Source organism: Petaurus breviceps, unplaced genomic scaffold (genome assembly GCF_028583685.1).
Source record: "Petaurus breviceps papuanus isolate PSGF00001 unplaced genomic scaffold, PetGlider_PUasm1.0 218, whole genome shotgun sequence".
Taxonomy (NCBI): Eukaryota; Metazoa; Chordata; class Mammalia; order Diprotodontia; family Petauridae; genus Petaurus; species Petaurus breviceps.
In genome coordinates this window covers 2,737,550-2,756,727 of record NW_027185872.1, presented here as the reverse complement: position 1 = coordinate 2,756,727, position 19,178 = coordinate 2,737,550, and the positions used below count along the sequence as shown (strand labels likewise).

Below are 19,178 nucleotides of genomic sequence, written 5' to 3'. Positions count from 1 at the left end.
TAGATAGATAGATAGATAGATGATAGATAGATAGATGATAGATAGATAGATAGATAGATAGATAGATAGATAGATAGATAGATGATAGATAGATCGATGATAGATAGATAGATAGATAGATGATAAATAGATAGATAGATAGATGATAGATAGATGATAGATAGATGATAGATGATAGATTGATGATAGATGATAGATAGATAGATAGATAGATAGATAGATAGATAGATAGATAGATAGATAGATAGATGATAGATAGATAGATGATAGATAGATAGATGAATGACATGCATGGGTGCAGGTCAGATATGTGCTTTCAAAATTCTAGATCACTAAAGTGGTGCCTATTGAGAGGCAGTGAATGAACTGTCCTAAAAAGAGCACTGAAGTGGCAGTCAGAAATCCGGGCATTGCCAATGAGCCCCTCTGCCCAAATCTTCTTTACCAGTAAAGGGGCAGTTTTAATTGTACTATCTGTACCCACAAATCCTTGTGAATATCCAATGAGGGCATCACTTTGTAACACTGAACAGTATTATCAATTTGAAGCCAAGAATCTTTACCCCAGATCTGAGTAATTATCTGTGTATTTTTAAAAAATAATAAGTCTTTCATTTTAACTTCCTTTGTATTTTATTATATACATTGAAAACCATGATTTTAAAGAGGGCCACAGACTGCCCCAGAATGATTGCCAGAGGGATCTATGACAAAAGCAAGCTGAGAAGCCCAACCTAGTACTTTATCATCAGTGTTAATAATAATTAGCCTTTGGAAAACATTTTTTTTTGTTACAATTGATGATAAGATAATTGGAAGATGATTAAGCAGAAGTAATGAGGGTGTGATATCATAGCACACATAAACAGATATACATATGCACACACTATACCCTATATGTGTACATATATATGAATTTACATATACATACATACACACATGCATGAATGTTTATATAATGTGCTGTGGCATATCATGAGAAATAATTATCAAAATAATCCATTCCATATGATCTGTATACACACATACACACATAGAGCTTATGCTGGTAAGACAAATAGCATCAATGGAACCAATATTTAGCACAGATATAAATTTCTGTTCAATATCAGACACATTCAGAAAGTTATAATATTGAAAAATTATTTTTCTTAATCCATATTACCTATTACTTATTATATTACTTATATCTTCCTTTTAATTTAAAAATCACTGAAGTACAATGAGGATTCTCAAAAAAGTTACTATGAAATAGCAAAATTATAGGCTCTAGTAGATAGATCTCTAGATTTTGATCTGTATAACTATACATATATCTCTACATGCATGTGCCCATATGCAAGAGCATGTTATGGACAGAAATGCATGGAATATTACATAAAATGTGTTCTATATGCATAGCATGTATTATTAAAGTTGCCTGACTCCATCAAATTTTTACCCTCTACTTCATTCTCAGCTTCTGACCTTAAGTCTCATATCCTTCTCTGAATACACTCTCCTCTCCTCAATGATTAGGGGAGGGTGTAACCAAGATCTGACTTAATGACCTCCTGGCCCATTGATTGGACAACAAAACAAGATAGTCTTGGGAAGGAAGCTCCAAGAATAGCTTTTTCAAATTTGCCCTTCAAAGAGAATCACAAAAGAAATCCCTTCAAGTAGCCACAGAAGGGAAAAAATGTGGACCACTGGATAGAGCCTGGCATCAGAATACAAGGGCCTGTGTTCAAATCAAGCTCGACCTTGGACAAGGCATTAACTGCTCTCAACCTCAGTGTCTCATCTATAAAATGTAGATAACAGCAGCACCTCCCTCCCAGAGCTATTATCAAAGGAGACAATATTTCTGGAGTGTTTTATTCCCTTAAAGGGCCCTGTAAATGCCAGCTGTGAATTAAAGATAAACTGATGTTTGATCCTGTGACTCTGTGACATTTCTAAAATGAAATCTCCAGCATCCCTGTAGAGACAAAGCTGAAGATTCTCTCCTCCAATACAGAGTCCAAAGTCCAAGATCCCAAAGAGATCAAAGAGCCTCTGTTCTTGGTGATGTGACTGGCAGGACAAAGCAAGATTGTATTTATTCTCTTTTAGGAAACATTCTATTATAATCATAAACCTAAGAGCTAAAAGGAGTGAAATGCAATGCATCTGCTTCAATTTATTTTCCTCATTGTTATTTTTAATTATAAATCAGAATGACTGACTATAACAGCATTCAATAAAGAAGCTTCCATTTTAAAACTACTTAAATCAGAAAAATCAATGCTAATGCAGTGTTGGTGGAGTTGTGAAATGATCCAACCATCTTGGAGAGCAATTTGGAATTACTACCAAAGGGCAACCAAACTGTGTATACCCTTTGATCCAGCAGTACCACTTCTATGTTTTATCCCAGAGAGATCATAAGAAAAAACATGAAAAGGACCCACATGTACTATATATATATATGTATGTATATATAAACACATACACACACACACACACACACACACACACATATATATCCTTCCTGTGGTGACAAAGAATTAGAAATTGAGGGGATGCCATCAATTGGGGAAGGACGGAACAAGTTGTGGTATATGAATGCAATGAATGTAATGTGCTATAAGAAATGTAGGCAAATTTTAACACAAATAAACAAAAACTTGGAAAGTCTTACGTGGGCTGATGCTGAGTGAAGTGAGCAGACAAGCAACATTGTGTGCTGACCAATTTTGTTATACTTAGCTCTTCTCAGCAATGTAACAATCCAAGACAATTCCAAAAGGCTCATGATGGAAAATGCTACCCACATCCAGAGAAACAACCATGGAGTCTGAATGTAGACTGAAACAGACTATTTTCTCCTTTTTTTCTTTCTTGTGGTTTTTCCCTTTTATTCTGATTCTTCTTCCACAACAAGACTAATGTGGAAATGTGTAATATTATTGTACATGCATAGACTATATCAGATTGCATTCCATCTTGGGGACGTGGGGCAGGGGAATTTGGAACTCAAAATCTTACAAAAGTGAATGCTGAAAACTCTTTTTTATGTGTAATTGGAAAAATAAAATACTATTCAGTAGGAGGGAAAAAGAAAACCATCTTTTCTTGTAATTGGAAAAATAATACTGAGGAGGGAAAAAAAGAGATCTATGTTCAAATCCTGCCATACACACTGGCTGGCCGAATGACCATGAAGAAGTTATTTAATCTGCCTGAGATTGTTTTCTCATCCGTAAATATAACTGCTAATTCATACACAGGAACCACTTCAGACTGTTATTGTGAGGCTTGAACGAGGTTATATATGTAAGAGTCTTACTAGACCTTAAAGTGTTATATAAATTACATCATTATTAACATTTACATGATTATACATGAGTGTGGCTTGCATATAGAAGTTAATTTATGTGTTTGTTGAATTGAACAAAAAAACATTTCTGGAATTAATGTTTAGCATAAATCTCAGCCTCTCCTCCAAATTGAAATACAAGGGCTATGGCAATGGAATATCAATCCCTTAATTTACATTAAATTCCTATTGTAGCATGGAGATTGCAACCAACTATTTATAAAAAATTAGCTGTTTTAGACTTTCCTATTAGGGGAAAAAACAACTTTTATGAAGTGCTTTTTTTATTTTAAATTTTTAAAATGTTGGGTTGCAAAAAAATTATTTTGAACATGAACCATACACACCAATCCTGCTCATATGAGATTTTTCATCTATTTTTAAAATGTTATAGCAAATTCCTCATTTATAAAGAAAAAGACACCTACTCCTTCAATATTTTTTAAAAGTTCAGGATTATTAAAAAGTTGAAAATCTTGTTATAAATTAGACAAAAGGAAGTTGGCCTTGGGGGAAAAAAAAAGGCTGTGTGACTTTCAGAATATTTTTGAACACCAGGGAGAAGGAAGACGCCCAAATTAAAGTTGTTATTAGGAGCAGTTGAAAGCAGGCAGGGAATGAGAGCTGGGCCTGGCTGGCCTGGCCAAGGATATATTTTTGCAGAGTCCCTGAGGCACTCCTCACATGTACAGTGGAGAGAATTCACATCCTGGCTCTGTGGATTCTTTTGTCCACTCTCCAATCTACATGGCCAGGAACCTTCAGTCGAGAAAGATTTATGAAGCCCCCACTAACAGGGTCAACCTTGTTTTTATCAACAAAAGATTTTGTTGTAAAAATAATACCCTCCCCAATCCTGCTCAGTTGGGTGGACTCTCTTGGCACCAATGCTTTCTGTTTACTTTAACAACCTACATGTAAGACAAGCCCCCAGCTCCAGAGATAGTGTTCACTAATTCTTCCAGGCATAGAAGCCCCAACTTCTGCAACCTGTCAAGTCTATGTCACTGGAGCTAATTTCAGAGACTGACTATGTCAGAGTCTCCAGAGACTTCCAAAAGGTGAACTAGTCCGTAGTGAGGTGATGTGTGAAAATGAAATTTAAATGTAATCAGGCTTGGAGAAGAATCTTTGATAAATTTAGTATCAAGGGGACTAGACTAAACAAAGTGAAAATCCAAGAGGAAGTAGTGAAAACAGCATAGATGATGGCAAAGATGGTTTCCAGGAACCCATTTTTTGACATGGCACCCTTGGCACTGAAAAGTTTTAAATACCTTGATTGGATAGACTAAGTAATTGTTCCGTTATATATGCCAGGTACATAGTAAATGTATTTTTTTTTTTTTTGCTAGATCCTGGATACTCAGAGTAAAACAAATGAAATGGTCGCAACCCTGAAGGATTTTACATTCTACTGGGTTACAGAATTGTCATACATATTAGCCAATACTAAATATACATATACATATAAATATATATGTAATATACATATATATCATATAGCTAAGCCATAAGCAAACACATACATATGTGTTTGTGTTTTTGGATGTCTAGTATGGTGGTGATGGCTACTCAGTCATTTCAGTTGTGTCCAACTCTTCATTACTCTGCCTGAAGTTGTTTTTTGTTTTCTTGGCAGAGATACTGAAAAGGTTTATCATTTCCTGCTCACTTTTAGAGATAACGAAACTGGTAGCAATAGGCTTAAGTAACTTTCCTGGGGTTACACAGTAAGCGTCTGAGGTCAAATTTGAACTCAAGTCTTCCTGACTCTATGCACTATAGTTCCACCTAGCTGCCCTATTTAATACACACAGGTATATTAAATGTGTGTGTACACATTTCATAATCCACAACTATGTATGAAATACCCATGGCATGCCAGGCACTTAAATGGTGCTGGGGATAGAAACATAGAGTGAAATAATCTCCACTAAGAAAGATCTAAGATTCTAATGGAAAACATACATATATAAAGAAGAAATATTAGGAGAATTAATAAAATAAAGTAGGGACCTTGGAGGCATAGCCATCCACAAAGGCTTCATAGAGAAGGTAGTTCTTGAGCTAGGAGTGGAAGATAGGACTTAATGAAGTTGGATTGAGGAGAGACTGCATTCCATGCCTAGGGGATGGCTTGGTTCAAAGATGGGAGATAATGCATTGGGTGCAATTAATAGGGATAAGGCCAGTAAGTTTGAGAATGTAGGAAAGGGAGTTATATAGAATGAGGCTAGAAAGAAAAGTTGGGCAAAGTTGTGAAAGGAAGAAAAAAGCTAATCAGATGAGTCTATTTTATTTTATTATGTTTCATACAGGTAATACTAGGAAGTGACTGGGGTTCACTGATTAGGGCAAGGGTGTGGTCTGATTAGGGCTTAAGGAGAATGGCTTTGGCCGTTTCCTGGAGGATGAACTGGAATGGGGAGAGACTGAGGCAGGGAGCCCAGGGAGGAGGATGCTGTAATAATTGAAGTGAGAGATGGGTCTGAGCTAAGGTAATGATTCTGTGAGAAAGAGAGAAGGACTCCAACGTGGGAAAGTGACAAGATTTGGCAAATGGTTGGCTCTGTGGGGTGAGGGAAAGGAAGGAGCCTGGGATAACACTGAGGTTTGAGAATCAGGAGATGGAAAGAAAATTCTTCTATATACCCAGCTAAAAAAAAAGTATTTCATGCATGTTTTTCCATGTCTTTAATTCCCTGTTTGATTGAATATTTTACTTGACTGTGATGGCTTTGGAGGGAAAAAGAAAATTCCTCATAAAATATACTTTTAAAAATGGAGAACTCATCTTTTTTTTTTTACCTTTAGTTCCATTCAATTATTTTTCCTATCACATTTGTTAATTGAGTTAAAATATTCATTCATCTTCCTAGCTGTTTTAAAGGCTCCCCTCATACAAATTGCTTTTCAATTTTGCATTGGCAAATGGAATAGATGAAACCCCAGAGAAATTTCCTGATACTTTATTGTAATTGCACAAAGTAGTCCGTTCACTGAGAGCAGCCACAGTCCCCAGAGCAACGATGAGAGAAGCTTTTCATGGGATTTGGCCGGGGCTCCTTGAGAGTTAATACTCCCACTCTTCTTCCTTAAGTGTCTGGGGATTTTTCACATCCGCAACACAGACAGGAACTTGGTTTTATGCCTCACAAAAAGAATGGATCTTTTTTCATATAATGATCTGTAGTGCAATTACCAATAAAAAAGTAATATTCTGCCCTCTAAGCTGAACAATCTGTGAGGAGTGTTCTAGTCATGGGTGATTCCATAAGCAACCAGCAGAAGGAATTTAAATCAAGTCAGGAGGGGACTCAATAAAAGAAAATAGGAACACCACCAGTGCTTGATGCCAAAAGTTTTAGGAGAGAAAGAAATGAAAACCTGGCATCATCTGCCACTCCTTCTGACCTCATTAAGAAAATGCCATGTAGTAAAGCAATGACGTGCATTAAAATACTGGATCATTAACTTAGAACTGTGAAGGACCTTTAAGATTGAGCCCAACTGTGCTTTCTAGAGGGGGAAACTGAGGTATGGTCTATGGAAGTGGGTCTCCAGTCAGGCAGTCAGTTCTCTGGACTCATTACCACATTGAACAGCTTGTTGTTGACTTTAAGCCTGACAGGTGATTCCCCTTGGGTATCGTTATTTCCTGGCACAAAGCCATAGCAGGAGTACTGGCCTTGGAATCAGGGGCCCTGGGTTAGAATTCTGGTTCTGGTACTGAGTGATTGAGCAGGTCACATCACCTTTCTGAGCCTTAGAAGACATTTCTGCCCAGCACCCCAGCTCCATGCCAGACTTTGTTCAAGGGCAGCTCTCAGGAGTCTCTTTTATTGATGCCCTTAATTGTCAGGTCTCTCTGCTTCTGCTTTATTGTATGACCTATCTGCATCCAAGAGCAGTGCTTGGGCATAGTTTGAAATGTCTTATTAATATTTAGTTATAAATATTTAGTGAAGTGAGATGAAGCACATATCCTAATCCCTAAAGCCATTATATCATCGATTAAATGTTCTAGCAGCAGCTTTGGGGTGGAAGAGGTGGATTAGGATGGTCTGAAGCTCTTGATTTCCCCTCTGTGACTGTGACCATCCCTACTCACTGAAAGACTGCAAGCTTGTAGAAGGAAGGGTCACTGTCTTATTGCTGCCCCTCTCCCCCAGCACATTGCAAATGCAGGACAATTAATTCAATTCAATAAACATTTATTTAGCAGCTACTATGCTTCAGGCACTGGGCTGGGTGCTGATGATACAAAGACAAGGAATGAAAATTTTGACAAGCAGATTATAATCTACTGGGGATAGAATGGGAAGGGAAGAAAGAAGCCAAACATCACTAACAAGGCATCTGGAGGAAGAAGAAAGGACTAATAATTGAGGGTTTGGGAGTCATCACAAAGCAAATGAGTTTTTTTAAGAAGATAAAGCTCCTGAGAAGTAGAGCTAAGAAGGTGTATTTTCTAGGCTTGAAGGGAAACTAGTGCAGATTTGGGAGATAGGAGATGGAATATCAAGTTAATGAAAAATCATTAGTCAAGTGTATGATAGAGAATGGGTGAAGGGGAATGGTATCTCATGCAGCTAGAAAGGTAGGTTTAAGCCAGATGGTGCAGAGTCATGTGTCAGACTGAGGGGTTGATATTTTGTGATGGAGGTAATGGGGAACCACTGGAGATTGTTAAATAAGAGAGCAATATAGCCAGAATATTTAGCAGCTGTGGTAAGATTGAAGAATGTAGAGAGAGGAGCTTACTGCAGACCAATCAAGAACATCTAACCATTGTTCTGGTGAAAGGTGTTAAGAGACAAGATTCCTTAATAAAAGTTTCCTAAATGAATATATGAATAACAAGTAGTACAGGGGAAATTCTCAACTAAGAACTGATGCTGAAGTCATTTAAAAGCATTTCATTCATCTAAATTTTTGTAAGGTGGGCAGAAATAATTTGTAAGTTGTTCATTAAATAGGATTTATAGTTTGAGGTGCTATGTTTGGGGGAAAAACAGATTTTGATGAGCTGGAGACCACCCACAGAAGGGCAACCAAGATGATAATGGGGCCTCGAGCTCTTCAAGGTTAAGATCTATTGGAGGATTTAGGAATATTTGTCTGTGAAGAGACAGGTATAGGTCATGTGACAGGTGGTTTCATGCTTTTGGAGGTTTGACCCTTGGAAGAAAGATTAGACTTGGCCACAGGAAGCAGAGCTATGGATTGGAAAGACTAAAGGCAAGGTGAGTCTGGAGGTCAAGAAAACCATTTAATTAGACCCAGTCTCAAGAAAATGGGCTTCGGGTAATTATCAAAGAGCAGAATCCAAACCACTGTTTGCATCATTGCACAAGTAACCATTTTTCAGGGTAGACTAGATGGCTACTAACCTTTTTCAACTATAAAACTATGATATTCTGAAATAATTAGTACAAAATGGTTTAAAATTATTATGGCAGAGGCAGGCCCAGAAGGGGCCTGATCAACTTGGAGGGCAAATCATCCCACCAACCACAAGGGCCACTACCAGGCCTATCAACAAAGGGCTGGGACTGGAAAGAGCAAGGTAAGAACCAAATACAGAGGCGCCTGTCCTGGACAGCGAGTACTCCTGGGGCTACCACTTCATAGCCCAGAGATTTAAAAAAAAAAAAAAGCCCGTATCAGGACTTCCAAAGACCAGGATGACAGAGAGAACCTCACCTGCTCCAATCCCCCCCCAAAAAACATGGTAACTATTGCCCCAGGGCAAAACCCTCTACAATAAAGGATTGGGATCCCTAGAGGAAGGGCGTGGCTAGGGTCCTGCCTCAAAATAGCTAGAAAGCAGACTACAAAGACAAAGACTCTGGAGCCTACTATCCTCAGAGGGAGGAGCCAAACTCAGAGGGAGACAATGTGGACTCCACACCCACAGCTGAAACATCAACAGGGAATGGGTCCAAAGAACAGAAAGCTCTCCTAGATGAGATCAAAAGGAACTTTGAAAACTGAATGAGAGAGATAGAAGAAAAAATGAATAATTCTCTCAAAACCAAAAATAGCAGAATTAGAAAAACATCATAATGAAGAAAACATCTCTCTGAAAAGAAAAGTGTATGATATGGAAAAGGAGCTCTAAAAATTAACCAAGGAAAATGATTTGATAAAAACTAGAATCAACCAAATTGAAACAAATAACTCCGAAGAACAAAGAATTAGTCAAACAAAACAACAAGAATAAAAAATTAGAAAAAGAGGTAAAATACCTCAAAGAAAAAATAACTGACCTAGAAAATAGATCAGGAGAGATAATGTGAGAATCAAAGGCCTAGCAGAAAATCATGATGAAAAAATGAGCCTGGACAACATTCTCCAAGAGCTCGTTAAGGAAAAGTGCCCTGAGATACTAGAACCTGAGGGTAAAATAGAAATCAAGAGAATCCACCGGACACCTGCTGAATGAGATCCCAAAGTGAAAAGTCCTCGAAATGTTATGGCCAAACTCCAGAACTACCAGATAAAAGAGAAAATACGTCAAGCAGCCAGAAAGAAACAATTTAAATATTGAGGGTAGACAGTGAGGATCGCACTGGATTTAGCAGCCTCTACACTGAAAGATCAGAGACAGTGGAATACAATTTTCCGGAAGGCAAAAGAGCTTGGGTTACAACCAAGGATCACATACCCAGCAAGAATGAGCATATTCTTTCAGGCAAAAGATGATCTTTCAGTGATATAATGGAGTTCCAGACCTTCCTGATAAAAAAGCCAGAACTCAATGGAAAATTCAACCTCCAATTATGAGATGCAAGAGTGATGTAGAAAGGTAAACAAGGAAAACACACACACACACACACACACACACACACACACATCCTGCTATTTGATAAGAGCAAACTGGTTATAGACAAGTAGAGAGTATGAATATAAAATACACAAAATGACGATTAAAAAATCTTTTTAAGGGCTACAAAGCGACTGCAATGGAAGAAAAGGAATGAATGAAGTGGAAAAGGGTAAATTATGTCACACAAAGAGGCATAAAAACAGTATAGCAGAGGCAAAGAAGGGAGGGAGATGAGAATCATATGAGCTTTTCCCTCATTAGTTCTGGTGCAAGGAGGGAATAACAACCATTTAAGCATAGGACTCTATGGAGAAGAAATGCAAAATGTATCATTTTAGAGGGAAAGAGGGGAGGGAGAGGAGCTTTGCATGAGATTTATTCCTGTTACTCAGTGCAAAGAAGAAATAACATACTTCATTAAGTATAAAAATATCCTATAGGCAGTAGGAGGGGGAAAAGGGCTATGAGGGGGGGGGGGTTGTTAGTTAGCCAGGGAAAGACAGACTAAAAACTAATTGGAAATTAAACAATTTAATGCTAAAGAAAGAGTGGGTCAAATGAGAAATTATACAAACAATCAGTAATTTCATTCAAGAGAAAGATAATAATGAGACAACATACCAAAATTTGTGGGATGCATTAAAGGCAGTTCTTAGGGTAAGTTTTATATCCCTGAGTGCATATGAGAGTAAATTAGAGAAAAGGGAGCTTAACAAATTGGGCATGCAATTGAAAAACTTAGAAAAAGAACAAATTCAAAATCCCAGACTAAATACTAAATTAGAAATATTGAAAACCAAAGGAGAGATTAATAAAACTGAAATTGGAAAACTATTGAATTAATAAATAAAACTAAGAGCTGGTTTTATGAAAAAAAAAACAACAAAATTGATAGACCCTTAGTCAATATGATAAAAAAAAAAGAAACAAGAAAACTAAATTATGAATATCAAAAAAGAAAAGGGTCAATCTACCTCCAATGAAGAGGGAACCAAAACAATAATTAGGAATTATTTTTCCGAATTGTATGCACATAAATTTGACAATCATAGTGAATTGGATGAGTATTTACAAAAGTACAAGTTGCCCAGATTAACTGAAGAGGAAGTAAATTACTTAAATAACCCCCTCTTAGAAAAAGAAATTGAACAAACCATCAGTCAGCTCCCTAGGAAAAAATTTCCAGGGCCAGATGAATTTACTAGTGAATTCTATCAAACATTTAAAGAACAATTGATTCCAATACTCTACAAATTATTTGGGAAAATTAGCGAAGAAGGAGTCCTACCAAATTCATTTTATGACACAAATATGGTACTGATACTTAAATCAGGAAGAGATAAAACAGAGAAATAAAATTATAGATCAATCTCCCTCATGAATATAGATGCAAAAATTCTAAATAAAATACTAGCAAAAAGACTAGAGCAACTTACCTCAAGAATAATACACTTTATTTAATAATACAATTTATTCCAGGAATGCAAGGATGGTTTAATATTAGGAAAACCATCAGTATAATTGATCATATCAACAATAAAACTAGCAGAAACCACATGATCATCTCAATAGATGCAGAAAAGGCTTTTGACAAAATACAACATGCATTCCTATTAAAAGCATTAGAAAGTGTAGGAATAAATGGAGCCTTCCTTAAAATAATAGGTAGCATCTATTTAAAGCCATCAGCAAATATTATATGTAATGGGGAGAAGCTAGAAGCATTTCCCATAAGATCAGGGGTGAAACAAGGGTTTCCACTATCACCCCTCTTATTCAATCTGGTACTAGAAATGTTAGCAGTAGCAATTAGAGAAGAAAAAGGAATCAAATCAGGCAAAGAAGAGACCAAGCTATCACTCTTTGCAGATGATATGATGATATACTTAGAGAATCCTAGAAAATAAAGTAAAAAACTACTTGGAACAATAAATAAATTTGGCAAAGTTGCAGGATATAAAATAAACCCACATAAATCCTCAGCATTCCAATATATTTCCAATGAAATTCAACCACAAGAGACAGAAAGAGAAATCCCATTTAAAGTTACTGTAGACATTATAAAATATTTGGGAGTCTACCTGCCAAAACAAACCCAGTACCTATATGACCACAACTACAAAACACTTTTCACATAAATAATGTCAGATCTAACTAATTGGAAAAATATCAATTGCTCATGGCTGGGTCTAGCTAATATAATAAAAATGAAAAATTTACCTAAATTAAATTATATATTTAGTGCCATACCAATTAATTCACCAAAACACTACTTTATAGAGCTAGGAAAAAAATAGTAACAAAATTGATTTGGAAGAATAAATGGTTCAGAATATCAAGGGAATCAATGGACAGAAATGCTAGGGAAGGTGGACTAGCTATACCAGTTTTCAATCTGTATTATAAAGCAGCAGTAATCAAAATTACTTGGTACTGGCTGAGGAATAGAGGAGTGGATCAATGGAATAGAATAGGCACACGAGATTCAGAAGTAAATGACTATAGGAAACTATTGTTTGATAAACCCCAAGACCCTGGTTTTTGGGATGAGAACTCACTATTTGACAAAAACTGCTGGGAAAACTGGAATATAGTATGGCAGAAACTGGGCATAGACCATTATCTAACACCGTATACCAAAATCAAGTCTAAATGGGTGCATGATCTAGGTATAAAGGTTGATACTGTAAGCAGTCTCTGAAAACAAGGAATAGTTTACCTTTCAGATTTGTGGAGAGGGAAAGACTTTATGACTAACAAGAATTAGAGAACATTATAAAATGTAAAATGGATAATTTTGACTACATGAAATTGTAAAGCTTCTGTACAAACAAAGCCAATGTAACCAAGATAAAGAGGGAGGTGGGAAATTGGGAAAGAATCTTTACAACCTATGTCTCTGATAAAAGACTCACTTCTAAAATATACAGAGAATTGAGTCAAATTTATAAGAATACAAGTCATTCCCCAATTGATAAATGGTCAAAGGACATGAACAGGCAATTTTCAGAGAAAAAAATTAGAGATATCTATAAGCACATGAAGAAATGCTCTAAATCAGTATTGATTAGAGAAATGCACATCAAAACAGCTCTGAGGTACCACATCTCACCAGTCAGATTGGCTAAGATGATAAAACAGGAAAATGATAAATGCTGGAGAGGATGTGGGCAAATTAGAGCACTAATGCATTGCTGGTATAGTTGTGAACTGATGCAGCCTTTCTGGAGAGCAATCTGGAATTATGCCCAAAGGGCTATAAATATTTTCATATCTTTTGACCCAGCAATACCACTCCTAGGGTTATATCCCAAAGAGATCATAGAAGTGGAAGACTCATATGTACAAAAATGTTTATAGCAGTTCTTTTTGTGGTGGCAAAGAATTGGAAACTAAGGGGGTGCCCATCAATTGGGGAATGGCTGAACAAGTTATGGTATATGCATGTTATGGAATACTATTGTGCTATAAGAAAGGAGGAGCAGACGGTCTTCATATTTACCTGGAGAGGCTTATACAAACTGATGCTGAGTGAGAAGAGTAGAACCAGGAGAAATTTGTATGCAATTACAGACACAACCTATGTGTGATGACCAGCTTTGATAGACTGGACTGTTCTCAGCAATGCAGTGATATAAGTCAATCCCAAAAGACTCATGATGGAGAGAAATGTGTGCATCCAGAGAAAGAACTAGAAAGAACTGGGTTTATATCCAGATGGAAGCCAAATACCTGATATTTGTCCTTTTCTTGTCTGGTTTTATGACCTCTTTACCATTTTTCATTCCTTCTCATACAATCCGTCTTTATAACCTGACTAATGTCTAATGTGAAAGTATTTACATATCCTATACTTGACTGAATGCTCCTTGGGGGGGTGGGGAGGGAGGGGAACGAAATTTGAAACTCAAGGAATTGTTTAATTGACTCCTGTAAACTAAAAGTAAACAAACAAATTAATTTAAAAAAAAATTAAAAAATGATTATGGGTGGGGTCCTCATAGAGGAGGAAAATGGGAGAGAATTAGAAGAGGTTAGGAGTACAGGTTAAAGTAGCAAGAGGGATAAATATAGAAGTTGCTTTAATGACCCAGAATGGGACTCAAACAAACAATTTCTTCAGATCGCTTGTAGACCTAATATTTTATGATTGTGTTTTATTAATTTATTTTTTAAAGTCAATAATCGCTTTTCTTTTTTTCAGTCGGTGGCCGGCGGTAGTGTGTTCTCAAGCTGCGCTGTTCTCCTCCCCCGAACTCAGTTCCTCCATCGCCGCTGCTTTCTCCTCTTCCTCCCACCACCATCATGGGCTTCGGAGATCTCAAGACACCCGCGGGTCTGCAGCACCTCAACGCCTTCCTGGAGGACAACAGCTCCATGCCAGGCTGACGTAGGAATATTTGAAGCCGCCTTGGGCCCTCCACCCGCCGACAGTACCATGCTCTCCACTGGTAGAACCACATTAAGTCCTATGAGAAGCAAAAAGCAAGCTTGCCAGGAAGAAAGAAGGCTTTGTATGGACCTGCTGATGTGAAAGAGCACCGGAAGTGGAACTACAAGAGATGATGATGGCATTGATCTCTTTGTGTCTGAGGAGGAGGAAAGGGAAGACACAGAGAAGCTAAGAGAAGAATGCCTTGCCCTGTGTGAATAAAGAAATCACAAAAACCTGCAACTGTTGCCAAGTCTTCCATCCTACTGGATGGAATCCCTTGGGATGCTGAGACAGATATGGCAAAAGTGGAGGAATGTGTCAGAAGCATTCAGGCAGATGCTTGGGCTGGGGATCTTCTAAACTAGCTCCAGTAGGATATGGCATCAAGAAGCTTCAGATACAATGTGTGGTTGAAGATGATAAAGTTGGTACAAATATTCTAGAGGAACAGATTGCCTTTGAAGATTATGTGCAATCCATGGATGTTGCTGCCTTCAATAAGGTCTAAAACCTACCATCCTCAAAAATTACATTGAAATAAAAACATTTGCAAGCAAAAAAACAAAAAAGGAAATAATGAATATAGCAGGGACCCTGGAATAAGGAGGACCTGAATTTAAATCTGGCCTCAGAAGCTTATCTCATACTAGTTGTGCAACCTTGGGCAAGTTACTTAACCCCAAATGCTCTGCCTTCCCCTTCCAAAAAGCAAACAAATAAAAAAAGGCAATAATGATCTCTATAACCAGCTTTAAAACAAAAAAATTATGGTCTCCCTGTCTCCAGGTTTATTCCCTTCCCCCATCCTTGTTACTTTATGGATTTGACTATTAGCTTTTAAATATTAATTCTACCTCCCCCCCCCCCCCCCCACCATTTCTAAACTGTCCAGGGGTTGTTCATTGCCTATAGCTTAAAAATGCATCACTGAAGGTGACATTCCAAGCCCTTCATAGTCTCTCCCATAGGAATGTCACCTAATTTAACTCTTACTTTACCCTAGGGGTAATGGGCAGCCACAGGAAGGGGGCAGGATTTATGGGTGATGGATTTTTGGTCATGACAAACAAAATATATAACATTAAATTCTTTTGCAGAATTCATCTTTGTATCATTGAGAAATATAATTTTCCCAGGGAATTCAAGTTGCTTGTCTCTGACATTTATCTTCCTCTTAGTCATTAAAAAAAATATTAAGGTCTTTTTGGTATTTATGAGTTACAGCATTATATGAATACATGTTAATTCTACTCCACCCTCCATGACCCCCACCCCTCCACAAAAAAAAAAAAAATTAGTGTTTTATGGTCAAATCCATCAGGAAAGTATTGGCATAGAAATAATAGTCAAACCCATCAATTTGGAAGGCTTTCATGTTTAAGTGGAACTAGATGGCCACTGAGGCAAAGGATACCAGATCTTCTTAATCCAAACAAAGAATTAGGACACCTAACATGGACAATGATAATGCTTCCTTGATTTCCTTAGGGCAAAGAGAAGTTAAAATGGCCCTCATTGAGTAAGAAGGGGTTTTGATTTGATACATCAGAGATACAGGGGTTCTGTATCTCTGAGAAGGAAAACGTCATGTTTAACATTTGTATAAAAGTATGTTTCCTTCTAGACCTTGCAGATTCAGCTAATTATAGCAACATTGTAATTACAATAATGACATCATTTTGAAACTCATATACTGTCATTGTGCTTTGGGAACAAAATTAGAATGGCAATTTGATTGTAAACATATTAGATGATATTCATTCTAATTGCTTTATCTCAGACAAGCAAACCTTGGTGAATCCATAAAGAGCCCTCAAAAACCTGGCTGGGACATAGTTTATCTTCAGGGTGACTATGAAGGAAAAGATGTGCAGCCTCCTAAATGGGACAGGTTTCATCTAGGACAATCCCATGGTCTTCACTTTAATTTGATGTTATGTACTTTACTCTGTTATATGTTAGGCACTTTGTTTATGTTTTTTTCTTTGATATTATATGATAAAATTATGTAGTGGCCAATCTTAAAAATATACAGCAAAATACCTTGAGTTTATGAGCTCTGTAATCAGCAGTCACAGAAACAATGCCCCAATTTCATGTAATTCCATTTAATGAATATTAATTAAATGCCTAGTGTATTCAATGGATTGTTTTTAGTACTGGGGACATGAAGAAAAAACGTAAAGCTGGCTCTTTCTTTGAATAACTTGCATGCTATTATCCTACATATCACAAATAGCACTGTACCAAAATGGGCAGCCATATTAGCAGAGTCATTCCCATTCTACTCTTCTCCCAAGACCTGTGGCTTCCCCTGCAATAGTGATCATTTATTCAAAAACTCATTTCAATAAGCCTTAAATAAGCATCTATAAGTGCTGATGAAACAAGCTCGTTCTTGCCCTCAGGGGAATTTATATTTTACTTGGGGAACACATATAAAATATAGGAATGAATATTTTAAAAATAGAAATACAAAATAATTTCACAGATGGGAAGGGGTCCAGCAGGGGTAGGAAGAGATCTTGACTAGGTGGCATTTGAGCTCAACTTTGAAGGAAGTTGAGAATTCTACGTGGTAGAGGTGAGGAAAGAAACCATTTTAGACATGGGGGACAGCCTGTGCAAGGTATGGAGGTGGGAGATTGTACTTCAATACTGTCTTTAATGCTACTTTGTACCTGTTGTGTTAATGAGAGGGAGGACTTTCTGACAGCAGTGTATTCTGAGATTTGCTTAACCTGTTATTTACCTTTCAAAGACAAGAACAATGCATCCTCTGGATGCATTTTCTCCAAGAGTGGTGAATGTAGACCTATGCTCTGCTCAGCTCAGATTCCCATTCTCTCAGTTTCTGTTTGCAGATGGGCACATCCTTCTGTTCCCTTTTACAATTTTCTCAGTTTGGCAATGCCCAAAAGGATTTGACCATCTGCCAAACACTCCCCCTCCTCTTAATTTCTAAGCTCTTATGCATTTTGGAGGTAATTTAATCCATATGTTTCTGATTCATTTACCCTGGAGTCATCAAAATATTGTTTTCTTGGAATTACTGGATGGCCAAGAAATTTTACCAGTCATGGCCCCTTCCAAATTCCACCACGAGCTTTGCTAGCCTTACAAGACAAACTCATGAAGAGGAGATTTTAACTCAAAATTCCTAATGTTCACAACCCTTAAAATCTAGAGTTTCAGACAAACCTAGGGAATTCTGAAAAATGTTGACAACATTTTGAGAACCTTTCAATTCTCTTTGAGGAAAAAAAAAAATTTGTATCCTTTCCGAAGGGATAGAAATTGCAAAGAAAATGAGTTATGATAAATGATGTCTGAACATGAAGAAGTGCCATGGATTCATCACTTCAGTCAAATTGAACCAATGATCATTTATTAAGTGTTTACTACCTGCCAGCCACTCTACTGAGCTCAGAGGCTATAAATACAAGCAAAAGAAAGAGACGCTGCCCTGGGGGAGTTTACATTCTAGTGAGGGAAGACCATATTTAAAAGGAAAAGCTGGTTGGGGGGAAGGGAATATTACTAAGGATGGAGTAAGGACTTAAGGAAAGATTTTATATGGAGTGGAGGGGGCATGGTGAAGAAGTCCAGAGCTTTAGAGATCACAAAGCATTTTACACAAATATCTCACCTTAGAGCAACAGTACACGTATAAGACCAAGATGAGCTCTGAATTGATAGTTGGCCCAGATATAAAAGGTCACGTCATAAACATATTTTAGACAATTCAAAAGTCCCTAATTTTAGAGAAACAATGAAGAAATTGTCCATCAGATCTCTGGAGATGGGAGGAGTTCATGACTAATCAAGGGAGAGAGAAAAAGAGAAAATCATAGAAGATAAAATGGCAAAAACAAAACAAAACAAAACAAAACTGAAAACGATGGTGAGGGGGGTATCCATAAATTAGGGAATGATTAAACAAATTGTGGCACATGAGTGTGAGGAAATAATATGGCACTGTAAGAAACGAAGAAATAGATGATTTCAGAGAATTGAAAAGCCACGTATGAACTGATGCAGAGTGAAGTGAATAGAAGAAAGGGAACAATTTGTACTCTGATATCATTATAAGAAAATGTACAATTTTGAAAAGACTTAATTATTCTCATCAACTAAGAGACCAACCATGATTTCAAAGGACTGACAAAGAATGTTGCCTGACTCATGACACAGAGATGATGGTGCAAAAGACAGAATAAGAGATGCATTTTTGACCATGACAAATGCAGGAATTTGTGATGCTTGACTATATTCGGTAATAAAGGTATCTCTCTCTCTCTCTCTCTCTCTCTCTCTCTCTCTCTCTCTCTCTCTCTCTCTCTCTCTCTCTCTCTCTCTCTCTCTCTCTCTCTCTCTCTCTCTCTCGCTCTCTCTCTCTCTCTCTCTCTCTCTCTCTCTCTCTCTCTCTCTCTCTCGCTCTCTCTCTCTCTCTCTCTCTCTCTCTCTCTCTCTCTCTCTCTCTCTCTCTCTCTCTCTCTGTCTCTCTCTCTCTCTCTCTCTCTCTCTCTCTCTGTCTCTCTCTCTCTCTCTCTCTCTCTCTCTCT

At 37.3% G+C, this 19,178-nt stretch overlaps 1 protein-coding gene and 1 pseudogene across 1 annotated transcript in view; one reads left to right on the top strand and one right to left on the bottom strand.

Moving 5' to 3' along the window:
• The window catches only part of AGMO (alkylglycerol monooxygenase), a 394,492-nt gene that overhangs the window by 317,279 nt on the left and 58,035 nt on the right, over positions 1–19,178 (bottom strand). The gene's annotated exons all lie outside the window — the stretch shown is intronic.
• Positions 14,484–15,184, top strand: LOC138165961 (elongation factor 1-beta pseudogene; annotated as a pseudogene).